This window comes from Melanerpes formicivorus, unplaced genomic scaffold, assembly GCF_026170545.1.
Source record: "Melanerpes formicivorus ecotype bairdi unplaced genomic scaffold, bMelFor1.0.p_v2 SCAF_11, whole genome shotgun sequence".
In the NCBI taxonomy this organism is placed as follows: Eukaryota; Metazoa; Chordata; class Aves; order Piciformes; family Picidae; genus Melanerpes; species Melanerpes formicivorus.
In genome coordinates this window covers 9692694-9715408 of record NW_027142363.1, presented here as the reverse complement: position 1 = coordinate 9715408, position 22715 = coordinate 9692694, and positions in this window count along the sequence as shown.

The following is a 22715-nucleotide window of genomic DNA, read 5'->3' as shown; positions in this document are numbered from 1 at the left end:
TAGTGGAACACCAGAAGAGGTTGCTGAGGGAGGTAGTCAATGTCCCATCCTTGGAGATATTCAAGGTCAGGCTCAACAGGGTTCTGGGCAACCAATCTAATGGAGGATGTCCCTGCTGACTGTAGGGGGTTTGAACTAGTTGATCTCTTGAGGTCCCTTCCAGCCCAAACCATTCTGTGATTCTATGATTTGTTCCCACTCTAAAATTGCTGTCTGGTTCCAGTGGTGTGTTGGTGTTTCCCACTAACTCCACTCCCTCTAAAAGACCTAACAGTACAAAACTGTGAAAAGGTTATCACAAGACCTCTTGTGAGCATGGGTGCAAACTATTTCTCTTTCTCTCTGCTACTTCATTTTCACCATTCCATGCCCTGAGGCTGATATGAAAAATTGCAATAAACCTCATAAATGACATAATATTTTTTTACTGACAAGACTGTTAAGCTTAGAGAACACATGTCCTGCAGAACACTTGATCCCATGGGAGACTTCACAAATTCCATGCTTAGACTAACATCAGGACAATGCTTTTGTTTTCTAAATGCAACATGATGGCAGGTACCACATGCATCTTCTGAACTGTGTAGCAGAATTATGCAACAATAAAATATGAGTGAGTGACTGTATAAATAAAGTGAATAATGGCACAAATTACTGTGAAAATGCTGGCTGTATTTTTTATTGGTATAATTTAACCTTTTATTATTTCTATGCAAAGGTTCTATGCAAAGGAACCATGGAACACAGTGTTAACAGGGTTGTAGGTCAAAGTCAGTTTTAAATACAGATTGTGATTTTCCTATGCTCAAGGACTCATCTTCCAGGTTCTATGCCATGACAGCGCTAAATGTTTTGGGGATGCCAGAACCACAAGATGGTGCTGATGGAAGGCTGACTGGACATATTATTTGGCTATGACAGAGATCAGACATGAGGACTTCTTATGCAGTCAGGCATGCAATATACGCATACTCAAGAAGAGATCAGCCAAAGGCCTTTAATACCTATGAGACCTTCACTACGTGAGCAGTGAGGAGAAATTTCCAGGCAGACTTTGGAAGCAGAACTATAACCCATAATTTGATGAGCCTAGAAGATCCTGAACATTGGCTCCAAATCAGGTAAGAAGCAGTAAGACATTAAAAAAAACCTCTCATTTTGGGATGGATTTTGATCATGGTGCTGGGATTCTACTATTCTCCACAGATTTATTTCTTTTTATCCTCCCCAGACCTCCATTAACTGGATTAAAGGCTAGTATGATTGATACATGTGAAAGGTTGGATTCATCAAGAACCAGACTGGGGTCAGAAGGAATTTCCATTAAAAGCAAACTGGAAATAATCTGAGGAAGCCTGGAGGACAACTTGAGGAGGAAGGAAGAAAGGTCTGAACAACTAAATATTTCTCTGGAGCATCTGAAGTAGTTCACTCTCCTATTGAAACCATAAGTGAAACACTCTGACACTGCAATCTGGACAACTCCATTCCAATAGAGTTTCTGATGTATTGCAGTATTCTCTCTTAAGGTAAGTAATGCAGGATGAAGAGGCAATAATTTCAAGTCTTGTTTTGTTGAAAGAAAATGTCAGGACTCAAAAATGTACAGGGGAAATTAGGAGAGAAGTCATATTTTATTAATTTCAACAAATCCTTTTATTGGAGGGTAAAGAGAGAAAGGATTTGGTTTTCTTTGGGTTTAGATATTGTTTTCATGGACCTGTTTTTAATGGTTTTCTGTGGTGTTTCACAGCTAAGTAACTTAGCTTAACTAAGGTAAGTCTTAAATAAGGATACAGACTTTGATTTCAATATTATTACATGCTACACTCCTTTGAAAAAGTAATGCACATTCCCTTCAAAGCTCATTCACTGCTGTAATCTCCTTCACAGAAGCAGTGCTTTAGACAGGAGATGTGGCATGAGATATTGGGTCATACTCTGGGCTGACCCAAACTAACATAACTTAATTTACTGACAATGCTAATGTAGTGTGCACTTGACGAGAAACTAGATGTAAGATAAGACTAAAATGTTGTCAGCATTCTTTTCAATTCTCCATAGTCATGCTTTTATTTTCATCCTGTCAGTTTCATCCTGTCAGTTTCATGGCAAACTCTAGCAAATCAGCCAAGGAGAGGATTTCCTGGTGTCGAGGATTTCCTGGTGTCGAGGATTTCCTGGTGTCAAGGATTAGGGCCGGACAGCCAGTGGTCATAGCGGTTTAGTACCTGGAAATGCAGGAGAACACAGCTAAAATATATAGCCTATGTAAGAAAAAAAATGCCTCTGTTAAGGCTACTGAGTGAAAGAAAACTGTGATGTTCTTGATGAAGTTCACTGTAAATCATACCAAAAAATATAGATAATACTTTGGGGTTGGGGTTTTTTTGTTTGGTTGTTTTTTTGCCATTGTCATCAGAGAATTTCAACGAGGGTGCTTCCTGGATATTTCAGGGACCAGTGTTTACTGGAATGTCTATTCTCACTGTTAAGGCTACTGAGTGAAAGAAATCTCTGAAGCTCTTAATTCAGTTCACTGTAAATCATAACAAAAATATTAAAAATAGATTGATTTTTATTTTTTTCCATTGTCATCAGGGAATTACAACCAGGGTGCTTCCTGGATATTTCAGGGACCAGTTTTTACTGGAAGGTCTGTTCTGTACTGCGCAATAAGTGGCAAGCACTTTGTATGAATGGCAGTTTATTTTGCATCTATACCACGTGGAAACAGGGGTTAGAGACAAGTTAATACTTGAAATTATCATTTGTGTTATCACCATCTGGTGTACAGTTAAGAAAGTACCTAAGATTATTCTGTTACCACCTGGCATCTTCTGGCAGAGTTGAACGTTGAATTTGGCCAAAGAACTGCACAGAGAGAGTTTAAACACCCTCTGAAACTCAACTAATGCTACACAACCTGAAATGTCTTTGGTACTATTTGTGCATCCTGAATGGGAATGCTTGGGAGTGGGAGGGGAAGGAAATCTAAAACCCAAAAAATTAAATGAAAAAATGGATCTTAAAGATGATCATTCCTGGGTTTAATTTGTCTGCAGAAGGATTTTAGGTAAACAGAAACATAGTAAAAGTAAGAATTTGCAAAGATGCAATATATTAAAACCAAGCAGTATTGAACATCAGCTGTTCACTCTCAAAAATGCAATAAATCAGTGACTGATGAAACCAAAAAGCTCAGTTTACAGATAAGATCAAGCAGTCAGCACAAAATTATTGCTTTTGGATTAAAAGTAATCATGCAACTTTTATAATCAACAGATGAAAATGTGTTGCCTGTAACCAGGAAGGAGCTGAATTAATTGCTACACATGTTTATGCACCCTCAGTGACACTAATCATTTCTGACACACAGGTATCAGGTCACAGATGTTATTTTTTTTTCTAGTATTTCTACCCTCCCACACTTTTGTTTTTAAAATGAAAAACTCCTTTTTGGCAAAGTTACTATTGAGGAGAAAAAAGCATGATGTTTCATTTTAAAGTCTGATAGGAAGCCAGTTTAGGGACACGACTGCAGCACATTACACTGTGAACTTGGAGACCTCAGCTGTGGAATGAATCCATGTGCATTCCTCAGACCCCTGCTCAGCACAGGGGAAGGGTGGGACTCCATTCCTTCCCTTTCAGCATCCCTGGCACAGAGCTCCTGGAGCAGCCTTCTTTTTGGCTCTGAGGAAAAGGCCCCAGCAGTTGCCAGCCCTCAGAGGAAAAATGCAGTGCTCATCAAAATGCATACACTAAATAATCAAGTTAATGAGAAGCGAAGCTAGTACAACATGGTGAGATGAGCACTAGCAGAAGCAAGTGGTTATGCTACACAACTTACCTATGAGGTGACATTGTGTGTCCCTTGAGGGAGAGAAGTTTTCAGAGAGATTTACCACCCTGCTCTTTCCATAAGTCAATAGATGTGATTATATTTTTTATGGTCCTTGCTTGACCTCTGTTAATAGGGAGATATGCTGTGTAATAAACAGAGATCAGTGGTAAATTTAGCTTGATGATGCAGCAGGTTCCTGGGAACTGCCCTCTAAAAAAAACTAAGATGGTCCTCTGTATTCCACAAGCTCAGCAGACATTTGCAAAATAGCAAAAACAGGAATCCTGCTGAAGTTGTGAAAGTAGCAAAGCTACTAAAAAGACTATAAGAGGAACAACAAAGTGATAAGCCTGTTGTATTTCTTCCTTTTATCAGAAAGTTCACTGACAGCCCAGAAAATTAAGATAAATATCGACTTGAGAAGTAATATTGTTCGTTCTTTCTGTGATGGCAAGTCTTCTGCCTATTGCTGAGTCCTCCAAATAGAAGTGGAGAGTCTCTGAGTCTCACAACTTCAAGCTGGATTCTGCTATTGAAGTAGCACTCTGAAAATAACAGAGAATGTAGCAATTTTATGAATACACACAATATTACATAAAATAATCCAGATCAACCAAATCAGATGGGAGGGGGGGAAAACAACCCAAGCCACAACAAAAAATCAGCACATACATGTAAATCGCTATAGTAGGTCTGCTGCCCTGAAAGCAAAATTAAACAATTGACCTTTTTCTTCCACATTTATATTGGTGACAAAATATTTGTATCAGCAGGCTTGAAGAACTGTTTTTATTAATATACTGATTACAGCAAAAAACCAGCATTTATTTGTATTAGTGCATGGAGACCTATTCTGACACCACATGTTCTGCCAGGACAGGAGATGCACAAACACACAATATCCCCAAAAGGTCTATTTGGAAATATACATTTGGGGTTATGTGGTTTCTTGCACCAGCTTGTTTCAGAGAGTGAAGGATGGAGCCCACTTCATTTTTATGTACTGAAACTACTGAATATCTTCTGGGAGATGTGCTGCTTCTTGTACATTGGTAAAGTTAAGGCAGCTTACTTTGCTCATACAGAGAAGCCCAAGGAAGTTCACAGTATCACACAGTATCACAGCATAACTTAGGTTGGAAAGGATCTCGAGGATCATCGAGTCCAACCTATCAACACAGACCCCATGACTAGACCATGGCACCAAGTGCCACGTCCAATCTCCTCTTGAACACCTCCAGGGACGATGACTCAACCACCTCCCCAGGCAACCTGTTCCAATGACGAATGACTCGCTCAGTGAAGAACTTCCTCCTCACCTCGAGTCTAAACCTCCCCTGGCACAGCTTGAGACTGTGTCCTCTTGTTCTGGTGCTGGTTGCCTGGGAGAAGAGACCAACCCCCTCCCAGCCACAACCACCTTTCATGTAGTTGTAGAGGGCAATGAGGTCACCCCTGAGCCTCCTCTTCTCCAGGCTGAACAATCCCAGCTCCCTCAGCCTCTCCTCATAGAAGTTCACAGACTTTGCAAGCTAAGGAGGCTTGATGGAAATGGATGGGACAAAGTGAACAACCAGTTAACAGAGGAGAGCTGAAGAGACTAGGCTTCAGTCTTTAACATTTAACTAGGTTATAATCTGACCTGTTCAAATCCCAGGACTGCTCAGCACCATGAAGGCGATTTCAAGAATGGGGACTGAGCTATCTACCCAGCATTATGGTGGAAATCAGTAGCAGTCCTGTGAATCAAACCCAGATTTCCACAACTTCCACTCAGACTCTCAATCAGACGACTAGGCCACCTTCTTCAGAGACAAAATATTGCTTTGAAATAAATCCAGAATTTTGGCATTTAGTACTGTATCAAGAATATTTTGAAAATATATTGAATCACAATTTTTTTTCTTATGGATAATTTGGCATGTTTTTTTCTACGAACAGAATGCTTCTTTAACATCACAGTTGCATGGTTTCTGATGTAGCAAGAGGCAACACTGCTTGAAACTCTTTTCACTGGCAGCTAGAAAGCAAAGTTATTCAATTTTGTTGAAGATGCACATACAAGAAAGATAACAAATATTCTGAGCAAACAAGGGAAACATTTTGAAAGACAAAATATTTTAAATACTAGCAGATGAAACACACACACACACACACACACACCAAAAAAAGCCTTAGTAATTAAAAAATAATCCAGTTTCTTATATCATAATTATATTCTTGCCTCAGAACAATCTATCTATTTTCTTTCTGAGAATATTTTCAAGCTGTTGTTTTTGAGCAATTTTTCTCATATGAATAATCAGTCTTTTGAAGCATGACTCCAGTGTAAGGTCAAAGTTGTTTTTTATGTTCTCCAAGCAGCTGAATTGCTCTCTGCTTATGTAATACAGATGTCAAGCTGCTTGAAATATTTGTGCACTTTTGTGACTGCTAAGAAAAAGAAGCATTTGATTTAGTAAGTCTGAAATTTCATTGCTTATTTCAAATGAGTTCTTAAGGCTCATCAAGTTAAAACTGCCCTCCTTACAAACAAAATGCAGCAATTGCTAAACTTCTAGCATTGACTTTTTTGTCAAGACTTAACTGTGCTCACAGTGGGGTAACAAGGCTCTTCAATGTTAAGTGAGCACATTTGAGGCAATTTGGAATTATATCCCATATACCTTTGAGTCTGAAAGTTTGTTTATTGTTTCGTGAAACATATAGGTAATTCTGATCTCAGGGAATGAACTTTTGGTCCCACTGAGCCTGAGTATGCTTTGTACCATTGAGGTTATGTAAGTCTTCTCAATACACAGGCCATATCCACTGACTTTGTGTAAACTTTGGAGTTTGCCAGCAATAGAGCATGACCAAACTTACAGCTCAGCCTCAGAGGTGAGATTGTACAGCCCATGTATGCTGAAGCAATGCAATGTGTATATGAACAAAAGACTTAATCTAAGATAATCATTGCTATTGTTAAGAGTTCAAACTTGGTCTCTGGTAAATTGCCACTTAATAGTGGTTAGTCTGCTCACAGTCACACGGCACAATTCACAGTATCACAGTATCACAGTATCGCTTAGGTTGGAAAGGACCTCGAGGATCATTGAGTCCAACCTATCAACACAGACCCCATGACTAGACCATGGCACCAAGTGCCACGTCCGATCTCCCCTTGAACGCCTCCAGGGTCGATGACTCAACCGCCTCCCTGGGCACCCCGTTCCAATGACGAATGACTCGCTCAGTGAAGAACTTCCTCCTAACCTTCAGCCTAAACCTCCCCTGGTGCAGCCTGAGACTGTGTCCTCTTGTTCTGGTGCTGGTTGCCTGGGAGAAGAGGCCAACCCCTTCCTGGCTACAACCACCTTTCAGGTAGTTGTAGAGTGTATCACATGGAATTAGTGTCTCAGATTTCCACCAGCTGAGGGATCTTTACATAGTCACCTGCTGTTCTGTGTAGATAACTCTAAACTGTGCAATAGGACAGTAAATATTTTCCTCTCTTTTCCCAAGTAATGAAATTCTAGAAAAACAAAACTAAGAAGTTTTCCAGAATCTCATAGCTATCACTGGTCAGAGCTGAGAATAGAAAACCAGTTCAATGGTAGAGCCACAGAGCTTTCAGATATTATTTGATAAATGAATAAATTCCTTATTTTTCATTACTAGAATACATAGAGTGTTGCCTGGATATTACATCCACATTCACAGCACCTTCACCTGTCAGCCCATGGCTTGGACAGCAGCACTCTGAGCTGGGTTAGGAACTGGCTGGATAGCCAAACCCAGAGAGTGGTGGTGAATGGTGTCACTTCCAGCTGGCGACCAGTCAGTAGTGGAGTCCCCCAGGGATCAGTGCTGGGCCCCATCCTCTTTAACATCTTTATTGATGATCTGGATGAGGGCATTGAGTCTATCATCAGTAAATTTGCTGATGACACCAAGCTGGGGACAGGAGTTGATCTGCTAGAGGGTAGAGAGGCTTTGCAGAGAGACCTCGACAGGCTGGACAGATGGGCAGAGTCCAACGGCATGAGATTCAACGCATCCAAGTGCCGTGTTCTGCACATTGGCCACAACAACCCCATGCAGTGCTACAGGCTGGGGTCAGAGTGGCTGGAGAGCAGCCAGGCAGAGAGGGACCTGGGGTTGCTGGTTGATGGTAGGATGAACATGAGCCTGCAGTGTGCCCAGGTGGCCAGGAGGGCCAATGGCATCCTGGCCTGCATTAAGAACAGTGTGGCCAGCAGGAGCAGGGAAGTCATTCTGCCCCTGTACACTGCACTGGTTAGGCCACACCTCGAGTACTGTGTCCAGTTCTGGGCCCCTCAGTTTAGAAAGGAGGTTGACTTGCTGGAACGAGTCCAGAGAAGGGCAACGAAGTTAGTGAGGGGCTTGGAACACAAGCCCTATGAGGAAAGACTGAGGGAGCTGGGGCTGCTTAGCCTGGAGAGGAGGAGACTCAGGGGTGACCTTATTGCTCTCTACAACTACCTGAAGGGGGGTTGTAAACAGGCAGAGATTGGTCTCTTCTCCCAGGCAGCCAGTACCAGAACAAGAGGACACAGTCTCAGGCTGCGCCAGGGGAAGTTCAGGCTGGAGGTCAGGAGGAAGTTTTACACAGAGAGAGTGATTGCCCATTGGAGTGGACTGCCTGGGGAGGTGGTGGAGTCGCCGTCACTGGAGGTGTTCAGGAGGAGACTTGATAGGGTGCTTGGTTGCATGGGTTAGTTGATTAGGTGGTGTTGGATGATAGGTTGGATGCGATGATCTTGAAGGTCTCTTCCAACCTGGTCTGGTTTATTCTATTCTATTCTATTCTGTTCTGACAGTAGCAATTTGATCTAAACAACATAGTTCTAAATTACATCTACTTGAAAGGACATGAGAGTCACCTTTTGCAGGAGATCTAGACATTTAATCTCATTAACAATCATAGAATTGAATCTGATTTGATAATCTGATTTATTCATCTTTGCCTCATCTTCTTCTTCACACAAGTTTAGTTTTGATAAGACACCGGGGTATTTAAACTGGAAACTCCTGTTGCCAAATGTCTTGGTGTTGTAATTTGGGTGGTTCCTGTCCTCTTTCTAGTTAACATTCAGCTCAAAATGCATCTTCAATGATATACAAAATCTCTCTTTTGATTTGGGAAGCAATGGATTGGAAAAGTTTAATTTTATCATGAAGAATCTTATTTAGCAAAGTGTATGCTCACAAAAATTGTCTACATTGGAGGCTGAACTAGAATTAAAGCAGAGTATATGAACCATCTATCTCTACTTGAGACAAATTATAACCTTTTTTAATTTTATTTTAAAAAACAGTTCTCTGGAAACTAGATTTCTTCAGAAACTGAGCTTTCCTATGAAAAGTTTGCCACTCAGCAAGAAAGCCAAATTTCTATAACAGCCTAAATATTACTCATGTCTTAGTAGATGCTACACAGAAAGTAGCATATGTCCACTCTAGGGAGCTGAATGAAATAGAATGTGACATAGCTGAAAATAACTTTCAGATTGTAGAAGGTAACTAAATTCAGGAATAGAAAATTGGCCTAGCAGGTACGATGGCAGGATTACAGAAGAAACCAACTCACAACTTGAGACAACAGCATTGTTGTCAAAAAAATCAATGAAAAATGGAAAATGGAGTTAGGTGGGTATTATGAATGAATATCTAGACTGAAGGAGAGAATCAAAGTGGAAATGGGAAAAGGAGATGTCACAATAACACTGCCTTAATTTAGGCCTTGATGTGACATGTGTCAATATGCAAGTCTCTATCCTTTATAGGATAGTGGCTGGAGAGCAACCAGGCTGAAAGGGACCTGGGGGTAATGGTTGACAGTAGGCTGAACATGAGCCAGCAGTGTGCCCAAGGTGGCCAAGAAGGTCAATAGCATCCCACCCTGCATCAGCAGGAGCAGGAAAGACACTCTGCCCCTGTACTTTGAATACTGTGTCCAGTTCTGGGCCACTCAGTTTAAGAAGGATATTGAGACACTCAAACGTGTCCAGAGAAGGGTAACGAGGCTGGTGAGAGGTCTCGAGCACAAGCCTTATGAGGAGAGGCTGAGGGAGCTGGGATTGTTTAGCCTGGAGAAGAGGAGGCTCAGGGCAGACCTTATTGCTCTCTACAACTACCTGAAAGGAGATTGTAGCCAGATGGGGGTTGGTCTCTTCTCCCAGGCAACCAGCACCAGAACAAGAGGACACAGTCTCAAGCTGCACCAGGGGAAGTTTAGGCTTGAGGTGAGGGGAAAGTTCTTCACAGAAAGAGCAATTTGCCATTGAAATGTGTTGCCCAGGGAGGTGGTGCAGTTACCATCCCTGGAGGTGTTCAAAAAAGGATTGTATGTAGTACTTGAAGCCATGGTTTAGTTAGTCATGAGTTGTTGGGTGATAGGATGGACTTGATGATCTCTGAGGTCTTTTCCAACTTTGTTGAATCTATGATTCCATATGTCCAATACAAGGATTGTTCAAACTGGCTGCCTACTTAGTTGCCTAAAATAAGACCAAACATAGCCTGAAGCATCTCTGCTAAAAGGATCTGTGGGAGATTGACTGTGAGAAATAAAAATACTTGTTCTATCAGGGCTAATAGGTTAATGATGTAAATGCTTGGTGGTATTTGGTTACAATAATCTTTGTGTCTATGGAGGGAAACAGCAGGATAATAAACTGATTAAATTGGACAATGGGGGAAGAATTCATGGAAAATAAGGTGAAATTAAAACAAAATAATCAAGAGATATGAAGACAACATAAAAGACAGCTTAGGCACTGATTTGAGAATTGTCTGGTTTAAGAAAGCTGCTTGGCTATATGAAATGAGGAAGTAGGCTCTGATGTTGCCAGAAACAGGAACAGCTAGGAGAAAAGTTTAGGAGGGTAAAATAGAGGGTGATATTTGATGCAAACATCTCATTTAAAAAAAAAGAGAATTGGGAGGGGAATGGAAAACCAGAGAGGAGTGCTGTTTTTCTCTTCAAAGCAAACAAAAAGTTAGCACAGTATAAAGGAATAAAAGAAAATGTGTTGAAGAAAGGCCAGAACATTAAATGGAATGTATGTTCCCATGTTTATGAGATTGTATCATGAATACCATTTCAGCAGGGATACTACCCACTAAACCCAAAACTTTAAATGATAGCTCTTCAAAATGTTTTCCAGCACCTCACGTTTCCTGTAGTGGAAAATGTTACCCTTCATTGAAGGACAGGGAGACTGTCAGTATTTTCCACCATCCCCTATTTTCTGCTGGGTCTATGTTATAATTTAACAACATTCCTTCACCTTTATTTTCTCATCAGTCCTAAAGACCTGTATCCATTTTCCCTCTATGTTTTAATCAGGATGGAAAAGACTCCTTTCCTCTGTGTGGAGTACAAATGCAGAATACTTGCCAAAAACTCAAAGTACAAAAACAAGAGGTAAGGAACAAATGTAATTCTTCTGTGCTCCCCACCCCCACCAAGTCAAATGACAATAGAAACATTAGTCATTCTGAGTCTTTCCCTAAATATCTCTAGCTGTGACTATCATGTATTCTGTTACTGCTCATTAATCCTATTAAAGTATAATCTCCTAAACCCTAGCTCACACAAGTTCTGTATTGACTTCAGCGCAAAGAAGTACTTGCTTTGAGAATGTCCCTTCTGTAAACACTTTTAAGGACAGTGACTTAGAGTCCCAGGAATTATAACATGTGTGTTACCTCAAACAAAAAAATCAAACAAAAAAAACCCTCAACAAAACAGTCCTGATGCCTCGACTACATTAATTCTGGCTGTCCCTGAACACAACACATTGCATTCAGCATACTTTCTTCAGCACACTGCCACTCTTTATGGTACCTCAGCTGCTTAGCCACTGTACATCATCAGCATAGGCGTTTCTTTTTCCTTTGTCACACACAGAAAATGCATAGCACACAAGAGCCATTCTCTCAGCCCTAACAGACTCCAGAATAATAGACACAAGTGGTAAATTATTCTATCTGTTATGCTAGCTCCCTGATACAAATCATACTTGTATCTCAGTTTGGGGCATGAAGCAAAGCAGAGGGTTTGAATTAAGTTTCTTAAATCATCAACAGAATTGTCTTTTGAGGGCCTTGAGTGGAAAATTCTGCTTGCTTAAGTTTAGTTACCTGTTGTAGGAAAATTGACCAACTCTAATAGGTGGCAGATTCAAACAAAGCAAATCATAGCAAAATGAAGCAGAATTACTACATTTCTTCATATATTAACTAGCTGAGCTGCATATGTCTTTGTGGATCCTAAGAGTTTATATGGGTTCATAAATCAACAGAGCGCAATCTTAGAATAAAAAGCCCACAGAAGGTCAGTAGGCATAAGACAATCAGTGAAGTGTTAGGCAACCAAAGGCTGAAAGAGTGTCCTGCAGGGAAGCATACCTACAGGTAGTGATAGGACTAGGGGGAATGGAATGAAGCTGGAGGTGAGGAGATTCAGGCTAGATGTGAGGAGGAGGTTCTTCACCATGAGAGTGGTGAGACCCTGGAATGGGTTGTCCGGGGAGGTGGTTGAGGCCCCGTCCCTGGAGGTGTTTAAGACCAGGCTGGATGAGGCTCTGTCCAGCCTGATCTAGTGTGGGGTGTCCCTGCCCATGGCAAGGGGGTTGGAACTAGATAATCCTTGTGGTCCCTTCCAACCCTGAATGATACTATGATACTATGATACACACCAATTCTTTCCTGCACACCAATTTTTTCCTACACAGCAGTCAGAATGAAACAAGGAATTTTAGACAAAGATTTGCTGTCTTCTAAGAAGATAACTTCAATGTATGAAAGCTTCTCAAAATGGAGAAAATTTGCATGAGGGGAAAATGTCTAAAGCAAGTAAATTGGCCCTTTTCCCATTCTCTAGTACATTTAATAATTGGCTGGTTTCATAACCTTCACTTTTCTAATGCAGATCCTTTAAAGTAATAAACATGTTTAGAGACAATGAAGTGGAAATCATATGGGATTCTTTGTTTCTAGGTTGATATCAAAACAGGCTTTTTGGAGATACCAGCACCAAGCAAAACTGCACCACCTGCTACTCTTTGACCAGCTTTCCTTTTCACTCTCCAGTCTGCTCACTTGCTCTTATTGAAGAGAAATGCAAGCAAGCTATCTAAGAGGGAGCACATAGGTGACATAATCAAGGAGAAGTGTAACATGAGCTCAGAAGGTGCTAATACAAAGAGGTTCTCACACTCCAATATTCTTTTATTTTTCTTTAATAACATCCATAGTCAAATCCTGAAACAGGAATAGAATTCACTTCTCTTGGATGTCCCCTTCCCTTAATTCCTAAATTAGCTCAGCTGTTTTAGATATTATTCTCAGTCAATTGCAGGCATTTCCAAGATTTAACTATGTTAGTCGCCTGTGACTCTGTGTTTGAGTCACAGGGGTTTTTTACAGCTTTTACTTAGGTTTTATATAGCAAGATGAAAACAACAAAATTGATATTTGAAAGCATATTTCAGGAACTAAAACTAGACTACAGTGCATATTAAGCCACAAGAACACTTCTGTGGAGTTACAGGATTTCTGTAAGTTGACATACATAAAGTGTGTTTGTCCTTTTGTCTTCTAGAAAGTTAGCATGATTAAGTTTGCTGACATGCCTCTTCCCTCTTGAATCTACATGAAAACTCCTCAAATTCTTTTTATGCCTTTCCAACAAAATAATTTGAGGGTTGTTTTTTTTAAATGATCTCTTTTATTGTCTGGAATATGTTTCCATTTGTAAGTGCTTTTCAAGGTTGCAATTCATTACCTATGAAAGCTTTGGTTACAAACACAAATCTCAAGACATGATCCCAAATGAGTAGATTAAGGATCCATGTATGGGATGTCCTTTTGAAATCTGAGATCCTTCTAGGCGATTTCATTCTAGATGCTGGTTTTGAATCCTATAATGGGAACTTCTTCCCTTTGGCAAAGTCAAACTGATAAATGATGTCACTGAAATTAAACTCCAGCACGAGTAAGCATGGAATTTCTATTATTGCCTCCTTTAGCTCAAAGGGGGTTTTGTAGCAGAGCCAGGAACAGATCCGCACACAGCACAGGAAAAGGCGAAGCTGTATGCTCTGAATTTTCTTATGTGAGCAGTTTCATGCATGCAGTTTTGTGTTTAAAGGCCAACTGGAGAATCTAGGTAAAAACTGGATAAACACATGCAATTCTCCCCTTGCTTGAAGTACTGCCTGTGAGATCAGGGAACCATCCAGGAATAAAGTGGGAATTGTCAGTGTAAGACTGGGGCACATCTTCCTGCCCTGCTGTTGGGAACATCTTTCTAGCTGCAGCTGTCCATGGACTTCTCCCACATGAAGTCATCATCATTGGAGGTGTTCAGGAGGAGACTTGATGGGGTGCTTGGTGCCATGGTTTAGTTGTTTAGGTGGGTTGGATTGGTTGATGGGTTGGACATGATGATCTTGAAGGTCTCTTCCAACCTGGGTTGTGGTTGTTGTTGTTGTTGTTGTTGTTGTTGTTGTTGTTATTATTATTATTATTATATCCTTTACTGTTGCAAAATTATCAGAGAAGAAATATTTGACAGTACTCCTATCTGCACTTATCTACACATGCCCAATTCTCAGTCTAGGATATTCATTTTTGGTGGTAATAAAAATGGAGTTTCATATAGAGGTGATGGGAAAATATCAGGGGAAGCAGAAGGCTTTAGTCTCCTGCAGGTCTTTGAATTGCTGAATTCAGGTTTAAGTCTTGAGCTTTTTATTCTTTCACCATAAATTCCCCTCCCACCTGCCAAGGGAGAATCTGAAGGAGCATTTTGGCTGAAGTGTTTGGACAACAAACTTCCCCGTCATGCTTGGAAACTTTGTTATCAAGGACAACGAAAATTCAAAACTTTGTTAGAGGAACAAGGAAAGAAACCTCATGGCTTGCTAGGAAATACGTTCCCACTGAAGCAAAGTTGAGGTCCTCAGCCTACAGGGAAAGAGCAAAGCTCAAACCAAGAATGGTGCCCTGAGGTTAAACTGAAAAGAAGCCACCCTCCTAGCAGAATGTTGTCGGAACATGTCCAGTACTTCATAATACTGAGCACACTATAAAGATTAAGTCTGTACATGCAAATGTTTGCTGCACTTTTCATCTTTCCTTGGTTTTGAAGAAAAGCAGCATTAACTGTATTCCAGTAATGAATTGAGACATCGCTAATCAGTCCATTATGCAGTAAATTTGGTGTTTAAAACCCTTAAGTGTACCAATCTAATTTTGGCAGCTAATTTTCCTCTTTAGTGTATTTTTACAATTCCTTTTCAAACTAGCTCTCCAGATATACAAGTTCCCCAAGTGCTATTCCAGTGTAAATTATCAGCCTTTCCACATTTAGGCACTGGAGATGGAGTTTAGTGAAACAGCCCTACATAAAAGAAGGAGAAATAAAACTCTGGGAGTTGCAGAAAAGAAGTGTTTAAACTTTATGTCTTAGCAATATACTGGGATTGAGCAAGAAAATATTTTTGGAAACATTCTTTGCTTGGAAACAGAAAGAAATTATCGTGTCAGTAATACCTTAGGGAGGAAGGATGAAGGTTTATTTCAGATAATCCTTTGGAACTTAGAAAATCCTATTTTCAACCTGTTCCTTATTATTCTCTAATGTCCATAGAAGATAATTTATATGAGGTGCTCTAAAACTGTTTTCCCTTTTTTGGGGGTGATTAGAAATAATTGCTGTAAGGTAAAGATGCTGGAGTGCTCCATGGACACATGGAGATGGTGATTTTCCTGTAGGCAGGAATGGCATTGTCCATATGAGATACAGATGAGTGTAAAAGGAAGACAGATTTGCCATGGAGATCCTTTGGAATCAAAAGAATGTTTTCTCTCACCCTTGTTTATTATTTGGAGCAAATAACAATTATCTGTATTTAGAGGAACGCTCATCATTCAATTAGTTCAAATATATGTAGTTTTATTTATTGTCCACCTTTCTAGATGTCAAGAATAACACAGAAATGACACAGTGATTGTATAATAATACAGCTGAGGTGTAAGCTCTCAGAAACATGTGGTATGAGATTAGACACTACATTGGACGTGGCACTTGGTGCCGTGGTCTAGTAGTCATGAGGTCTTGGGTGACAGGTTGGGCTTGATGATCTTTGAGGTCTTTTCCAACCTTGTTGATTCTATGATTCTATTTAGGATTATCCTGATATTTATCATTGAATACTGTTCTTTTACTGGAATTACACAGGAATAAAAGTAAATAAAAATAAGCCTCAAAAAAACATCTCTCCAGAAATACTTTCAGATGTACAATCAGATTCAAAGCAGATTCAAAGACTCAAACTGTGCAATGCTATTTGAAGAACTGATACAAGCTAATATCCAGCCCCTGAACCATCCCAAACTGTGAGTTATTTGTTGAAAACTTTTATCTTAGCTATCAAGAGTATATACATCAGGAGCTTGGCTCAGCTATTCAGTGCCATTTGAAATGCTCACATCATCCATCAGCACTGGCCAGATAGATGACACACAGGGATTGCAGAAGACCTCTCTCTTCAATCACAATCAAAAGTCATGCAGGATAACCTCTGGTACTGGGTGCCCAGCAGTAGGAAAGTGAATGGAGCCCAGGGCATTCTTGCCCATTAGTAACTCACAGACTTGCAAACATATACCATCAGATGTTAGATTACCACATTCAAGCCAAACTGGCCAGGCATAAAGAAAAATGTATCAATGATGATAGTGCTTTGTAAAAATTAGCATTTTTGCCTTTGCTGTCTTCTATGAAAAAGTAATCCAAAACAAGTATATGCAGATTACTTCAAAGTACTTATCTCTGCCATATCTGTGCACCTCTAGGGGTACAGAAAAGCACAGCAGGTTTCAGTGATAAAATTACTATTATATCATCAGCAATGAATTAAATCACTTCTGTGTCCAAGAACAATTACAAGTGATAAAAAACCAAGACAAATGTTGCATGGTTGGGTAATAAGTATAGTGCTGCATTCATTTATGTGCTACTTCTGTATGGGATAGAGTTTGCTTAGGAGTGCAAGTTCTCAAAGTAGGCTGAAATTTCCTCTTGTTCTGATGGAAAAGTGCTTATGCTAATAAAATAGGCTGGGAGAGGAAATAAGTTACTTTTCCATATGTATTCACCATAGTCAATCATCAAAACTGATCATCCAAAATTTTTGTTGCTTTTGTCTCAGTTAGATGACATAGTTAGGTTTCTGCCTTAAAGGTTGCCTGTGTTCTCTGAGACTCATAATGATTCTGAACTTACCATGTCAGTATCATGACATTTTTCTGATTTTTGCTTTGAAGATTTTAATGGGAAGGGAAGGGAAGGGAAGGGAAGGGAAGGGAAGGGAAGGGAAGGGAAGGGAAGGGAAGGGAAGGGAAGGGAAGGGAAGGGAAGGGAAGGGAAGGGAAGGGAAGGGAAGGGAAGGGAAGGGAAGGGAAGGGAAGGGAAGGGAAGGGAAGGGAAGGGAAGGGAAGGGAAGGGAAGGGAAGGGAAGGGAAGGGAAGGGAAGGGAAGGGAAGGGAACCAATCAATTACATATGAGAATAAGAGCCTCATCTCAATCTAGACTCAGTGTAGAAAAACTTATATTACAAATGTTTGGGGGCAGGGGCAGGGACAGGGGAACAAACAGGTTTTGTAACAGCATTTCATCATTGTAAAGTAAGGCATTACCAGGAACTCACTGCACTTTTAGGTGGTATTGCTAAATGTGAGATCATAAGTCCAGCTGGATCACTGAAGCAGTGCATAGAAGCCAGACAGATGTTTAAATGTGCCCAGCTGAAATCAGAACAAGAAGAAAGAAAAGTAGCAGCCCAATGCACTGATCCAGTTTTTTCCAGGTTTGGTTTGGCCACTACTTCTTTGCCTTGTAGCTGAAATAATCTTCTAAAGTCTGTACAAGCATGGAGACCATTCAAAACAGGCAAATGTAATTGGGTCAAGAAATCTAAGTCCTAATACACAATTTAGGCCCAAGTCAAAAGGAAGTTTGGCTGCACTCTGTCACTGTGACGTCACTGCATTTCAAATTATAGTGCAACTGCCAATGTTTATTATTGTATTGATCACAGTTTCAATGTCTAGAAACAGCTGTATACATACAGATATACCAGATGAAGCATCACATTCCAAAAGAGCTAATACAGCTAGCCTTGACAATACTCAAAATCTTAGTACTACTCAAATATATATTTCATTAAAGCAGAGAAAGCTGAAGTGAACTAAGAATCCATCCAATTCTAAACAATTTACAGCAGAACAAGTTTGTGAGGGCCTGAGGAAGGGGGCAGGAACTAGCTTGCTCAAAGAGACAGATCAGAAGGTCTCTGCCAGCAGATTTTGGGGTTTGTGGGCTTTCAAGGCTGTTGTAACATCTGTGCCTGTGCAGTTTCTGCAAGAACAAAGTTAAATCTTATTTTTCTATGCAAGGATTATCCTTTCAAGCATCTATTCCCATGTAGTGTGGTCATCTGTTGCATGATTCAGACCTCTTCTGGAAGGAAAGCAGGAGCAAGCATTGTTTGCAATACTCTGATCAAACGTTCCTAGTTTCCCAAAATTGTTCATTTTCTAGCCCTTTTTTCTTTTGTTCTGTAATTAGCCACACATGTTCCTATTTTTAACTCTTCTAGTCCTCAGGCCCAAAATACATTTCTGATTGCAGATGCTGCCCTTCTTTGAACTTTTCCCTCCCTGACTTAGCTGCTGAGTATCTGAACACTGAACTATCCCTGTGCCATCACTGGCTATGCCACACTCACTGTCTGTGAGCCAAATTCACCATGTTTGAGCTTTGATCATCTCAGCACCCCATCACAGTCATCAGGAGAGAAAGATAATGTACATAAGAGAGAAGATGGGTGAGGGTGATGAAGGCCACTGTGTCCAGCTGTCCATCATTTCCTTCTCACCAGTAATTATTGCAGGGTTGATGTGAGACAAGGCTTTCTCAGTAAGAATAGATATTCAGCTGGTTTATGTCCTCTGGCTCTTTGTGCAGCAAATAAGGGGGTTTCCAACTATTTTGCTGTGTGTAGCCATGAAAAGTGAATTTGAGAACAAATAAAGCTATCACAGGATAACTGCAACATAGAAATGAAGCACCACCTGACAGGTATGAGGTGAGGGTAACTGAAAAGAGGGAATAGGAGGAAGTGCAGCAGAAGAGAATGAATAAAGCAAAAGGAAGATAAAAAGAGAAAGTGGGAAAGGATACGATGGAAGGAAGAGAGGAAAGTACAGAGGGATAGCAGCACTAGAGTGAGCACAGAACAAGTAGAGACATATTGGGAAAAGAAAGGGAAAAAGAGACAGTGGAGGAAAATGAGAGAAAAATAGTTGAGTGGAAAATGATAGAGAGTGAAAGAAATCCCTTTGCACAGAACTCTCTCTGGAACAGAGAAAACTTCTGAAAGATTTGTCAGGCTGCTCACAAGACTGTTACAACAACGCTGCTAGCATCACCCTCACAGGCTCCGGTACTCCTCCAGGAGGTATGGCCCTAGGATCACAGGTTAAATGTGTCTTTGTGCTGGGATATCTGGCTCCACAGTAACTGATTTAGGAAACAGAATTGCATGGGAAGTGTCTAACTATATGATCAGAAGTAGGAAAGCTGAAAACAAAAGAAAGAGCAGAAAAGGAAACCCACAAGACACTTAACTCAGTCTCAGAAATTGCATAGCCCCTGCTTAGCATTACTCATCAGTCTGTGGGAGCAGCACTGAAATTATATTTTTGTCTAAGAAGTCATCAGTTTGGGATACTGTCAGTCCTACAGAGAAGGTTATGCATGTGAGGAATGTAGGCTTGGGTCAGACCATCCTGTGCCATTTCATTCCTGATGCTCATCCAGCTGCTGTGATCTTCCTCATAAACAAACTGACTATTTGTTTACGTTTGAGTTTTCCCTCTTGCTTGCTTCCAGACTGCCATTTCTTTGAGTATAACAGGAAAGATATCAGACACCTTCAAGATCTGCATTTTTTTCCAGTTAGCACGATATTTTTCCTACTTATTTTTCATAGAAGGAATAAGGAAGAAAATTTTCCAATTGCTTTTCCTATTTCTTTTCATTAGACACTATGTCATTGCCTATCTATAGCTGTCCCTTACAGGATTATTACTTGACTCCAGAAGAGTATAAATAGTGTCTGTTTACCTACTTCCCAGTTTCATCCCTACTAAAAACATTTCCAGTGACCTGAAGGACGTCTGTATTTCACTGTGGGTATCTTACCCGTAAAGATTACTAACAGAAAACCACATAAAAGGGCTCAGTTTCGTCTAATCTTCTGGTGGTGTTCTGTGAGATGTTCATTGCTACTTTTCTAAGATGAGACAGAATATTTGTCATGAATACATGACACAGAAAGAATTTAATAGAATAAACCAGGTTGGAAGAGACCTTCAAGATCATCGCATCCAGCCCATCAACCAATCCAACCCACCTAAACAACTAACCCATGGCCCCAAGCACCCCATCAAGTCTCCTCCTGAACACCTCCAGTGATGGTGACTCCACCACCTCCCCAGGAAGCCCATTCCAATGGGCAATCACTCTCTCTGTATAGAACTTCTTCCTAACTTCCAACCTAAACCTCCCCTGGTGCAGCCTGAGACTGTATCCTCTTGTTCTGATACTGGCTGCCTGGGAGAAGAGACTAACAGAACTCAGAAACATTTTTCATTGAGAGATTATTTTTATTATTATTAAAAATTGCCTGTAGCAAATATGTTTGCATTTAGCTAGTCAGATAAATAATTAAAGATTCTCTGAGGAAAAAGAAAATAAAAAAGTTAAATAAGAAAATAATTGTAGTAATTCATTAAAAGACAAAGTAAGTGCTAGCAGGGTATTTCAAGCAGAGATAAACCAAAGGAACAGAGTACCAGAGGGAGAAGAATAGAATAGAATAGAATAGAATAGAATAGAATAGAATAGAATAGAATAGAATAGAATAGAATAGAATAGAATAGAATAGAATAGAATAGAATAGACCAGACCAGACCAGACCAGGTTGGAAGAGACCTTTGAGATCATTGTGTCCAACCTATCACCCAACACCACCTAATCAACTAAACCATGCAACCAAGCACCCTATCAAGTCTCCTCCTAAACACCTCCAATGATGGTGACTACACCACCGCCCTGGGTAGCACATTCCAATGGGCAATCACTCTCTCTGTGTAGAATTTCTTCCTAACATCCAGTCTGAACCTCCCCTGGCGCAGCTTGAGAGTGTGTGGAACTTGTGAGGACCTCTATGAGATCTGCGTTTTCCATGTTCATGGTATACAGCTATAGGTTGTATATTTGGGAAGAAATACAAATGTTTGCTTAAGGCAAGTTGCAAGGCTTTTTTTTCTTTATTTTTCCCAGTTGTTTAACAAGATAAAGCTATGCTTAAGATGGCATCATTTCCATCTTTGCATTTCTGATGTCAAGATCATATTGATGTAACAAGTTGACCAGAGAGGACAACAGTTTTGTAGCTATGTGCTCCAACCCCCTTTCCCCAATCTCCATCTGTGGAGGCTTGACTGGGGAAAGACAAAGGCACAAAATTGCTTTCCAAGTTGCAAAATTGCCTGGGGACAGGTAATTAGCACCCATTCTTCCCACCAGGGTGGAGGTTCCTTCCTGGGTTTGGGAGCTATGATTAAGTCAGGTGCTTCACACCCATTATACATTGGCCTTGGATATGTTGTCTGGAAATGCCTTAAACAGAATGACCAGAAAGCGATTGGGGCTCTCACCATCATCCTGCTCCTGCTCCTGTAACCATATGCCAGCCTATCAATGACTGTGAAAGAAAGAACAAATAGAGTATAAGATTTTAAGTGAGAAGAGAAAGGAGATGGAGGACAAGAAAGAGGAAAAAACTACAAGATAGAACTGTTATTGAAAGAAATCTTCCTTTTCTGTTTAAAGAGAACTCTTCCAGAGGTGCACAGTAAAAGGGTAAGAGGTAATGCTCATAACTTGCAATGCAGGAAGTCCTAGCTGGACATTAGAAGACTCTTTCACTACGAGAGTGGTCAAGTGCCAGCAAATGTGCCTAGGGAAGCTGTGAGTTCTCCATATTCAGAAGTTGTCAAAATTACAGTGGATAAAACCCTGGCTAAATCTGCAATTAGCCTTACTTTAGCTGGAGTTTGGACTACAGAGCTTGCAGATGTTCTTTCCAACCTATTTTTTTCTATGGCATTATGATTCTGGAATATCTCATTAAAATCAGTTCTTGAAGAATTCAGAGTAGTAGGAGGAAAAAGTTAAATGCCAAACAGACTACCGGACGTGTTTTCCTTGCACTCTAACAGAGCTGTGTAACTGAAGGAAGGCAAGAAATGTTAATATTCACTGCCAGCAGTTGGCATTGTATAAAATTGGGCAAAAGTGAATGGTTACTCTAGTTTCCCTAAATGACCTGTTGGCATATGCAATTGCCCACATTTAAAAATGGATGCACTTTGTGGGTACAATTTAACATCCATCTTATTCTATGGCTCCACAAAATATTCTCATGGTCATGCTGTCACTGAAAAGACCTTTAATGATAGCAGTCTGATGCTGAACTATTGTGCAGCTACCACAGCAGGACAGAGTTCTGCCTTACCCAGATCAAGAGGGAGCCACTTACCAGTGTCAGTTGTGCTCTGCCTGGCCCTTCATATTTCCATCTCAGCTCACTGGGACTGCTGAGCATTTGCTTCACAGATGGCCTGCATATGCATGACAAATCTAATGTGTTCTGGACATACTGAGCACATGCAGCAACCATTTGTCCTGGACTTCTGGGTGTCAGGCAGCCGGGTGCA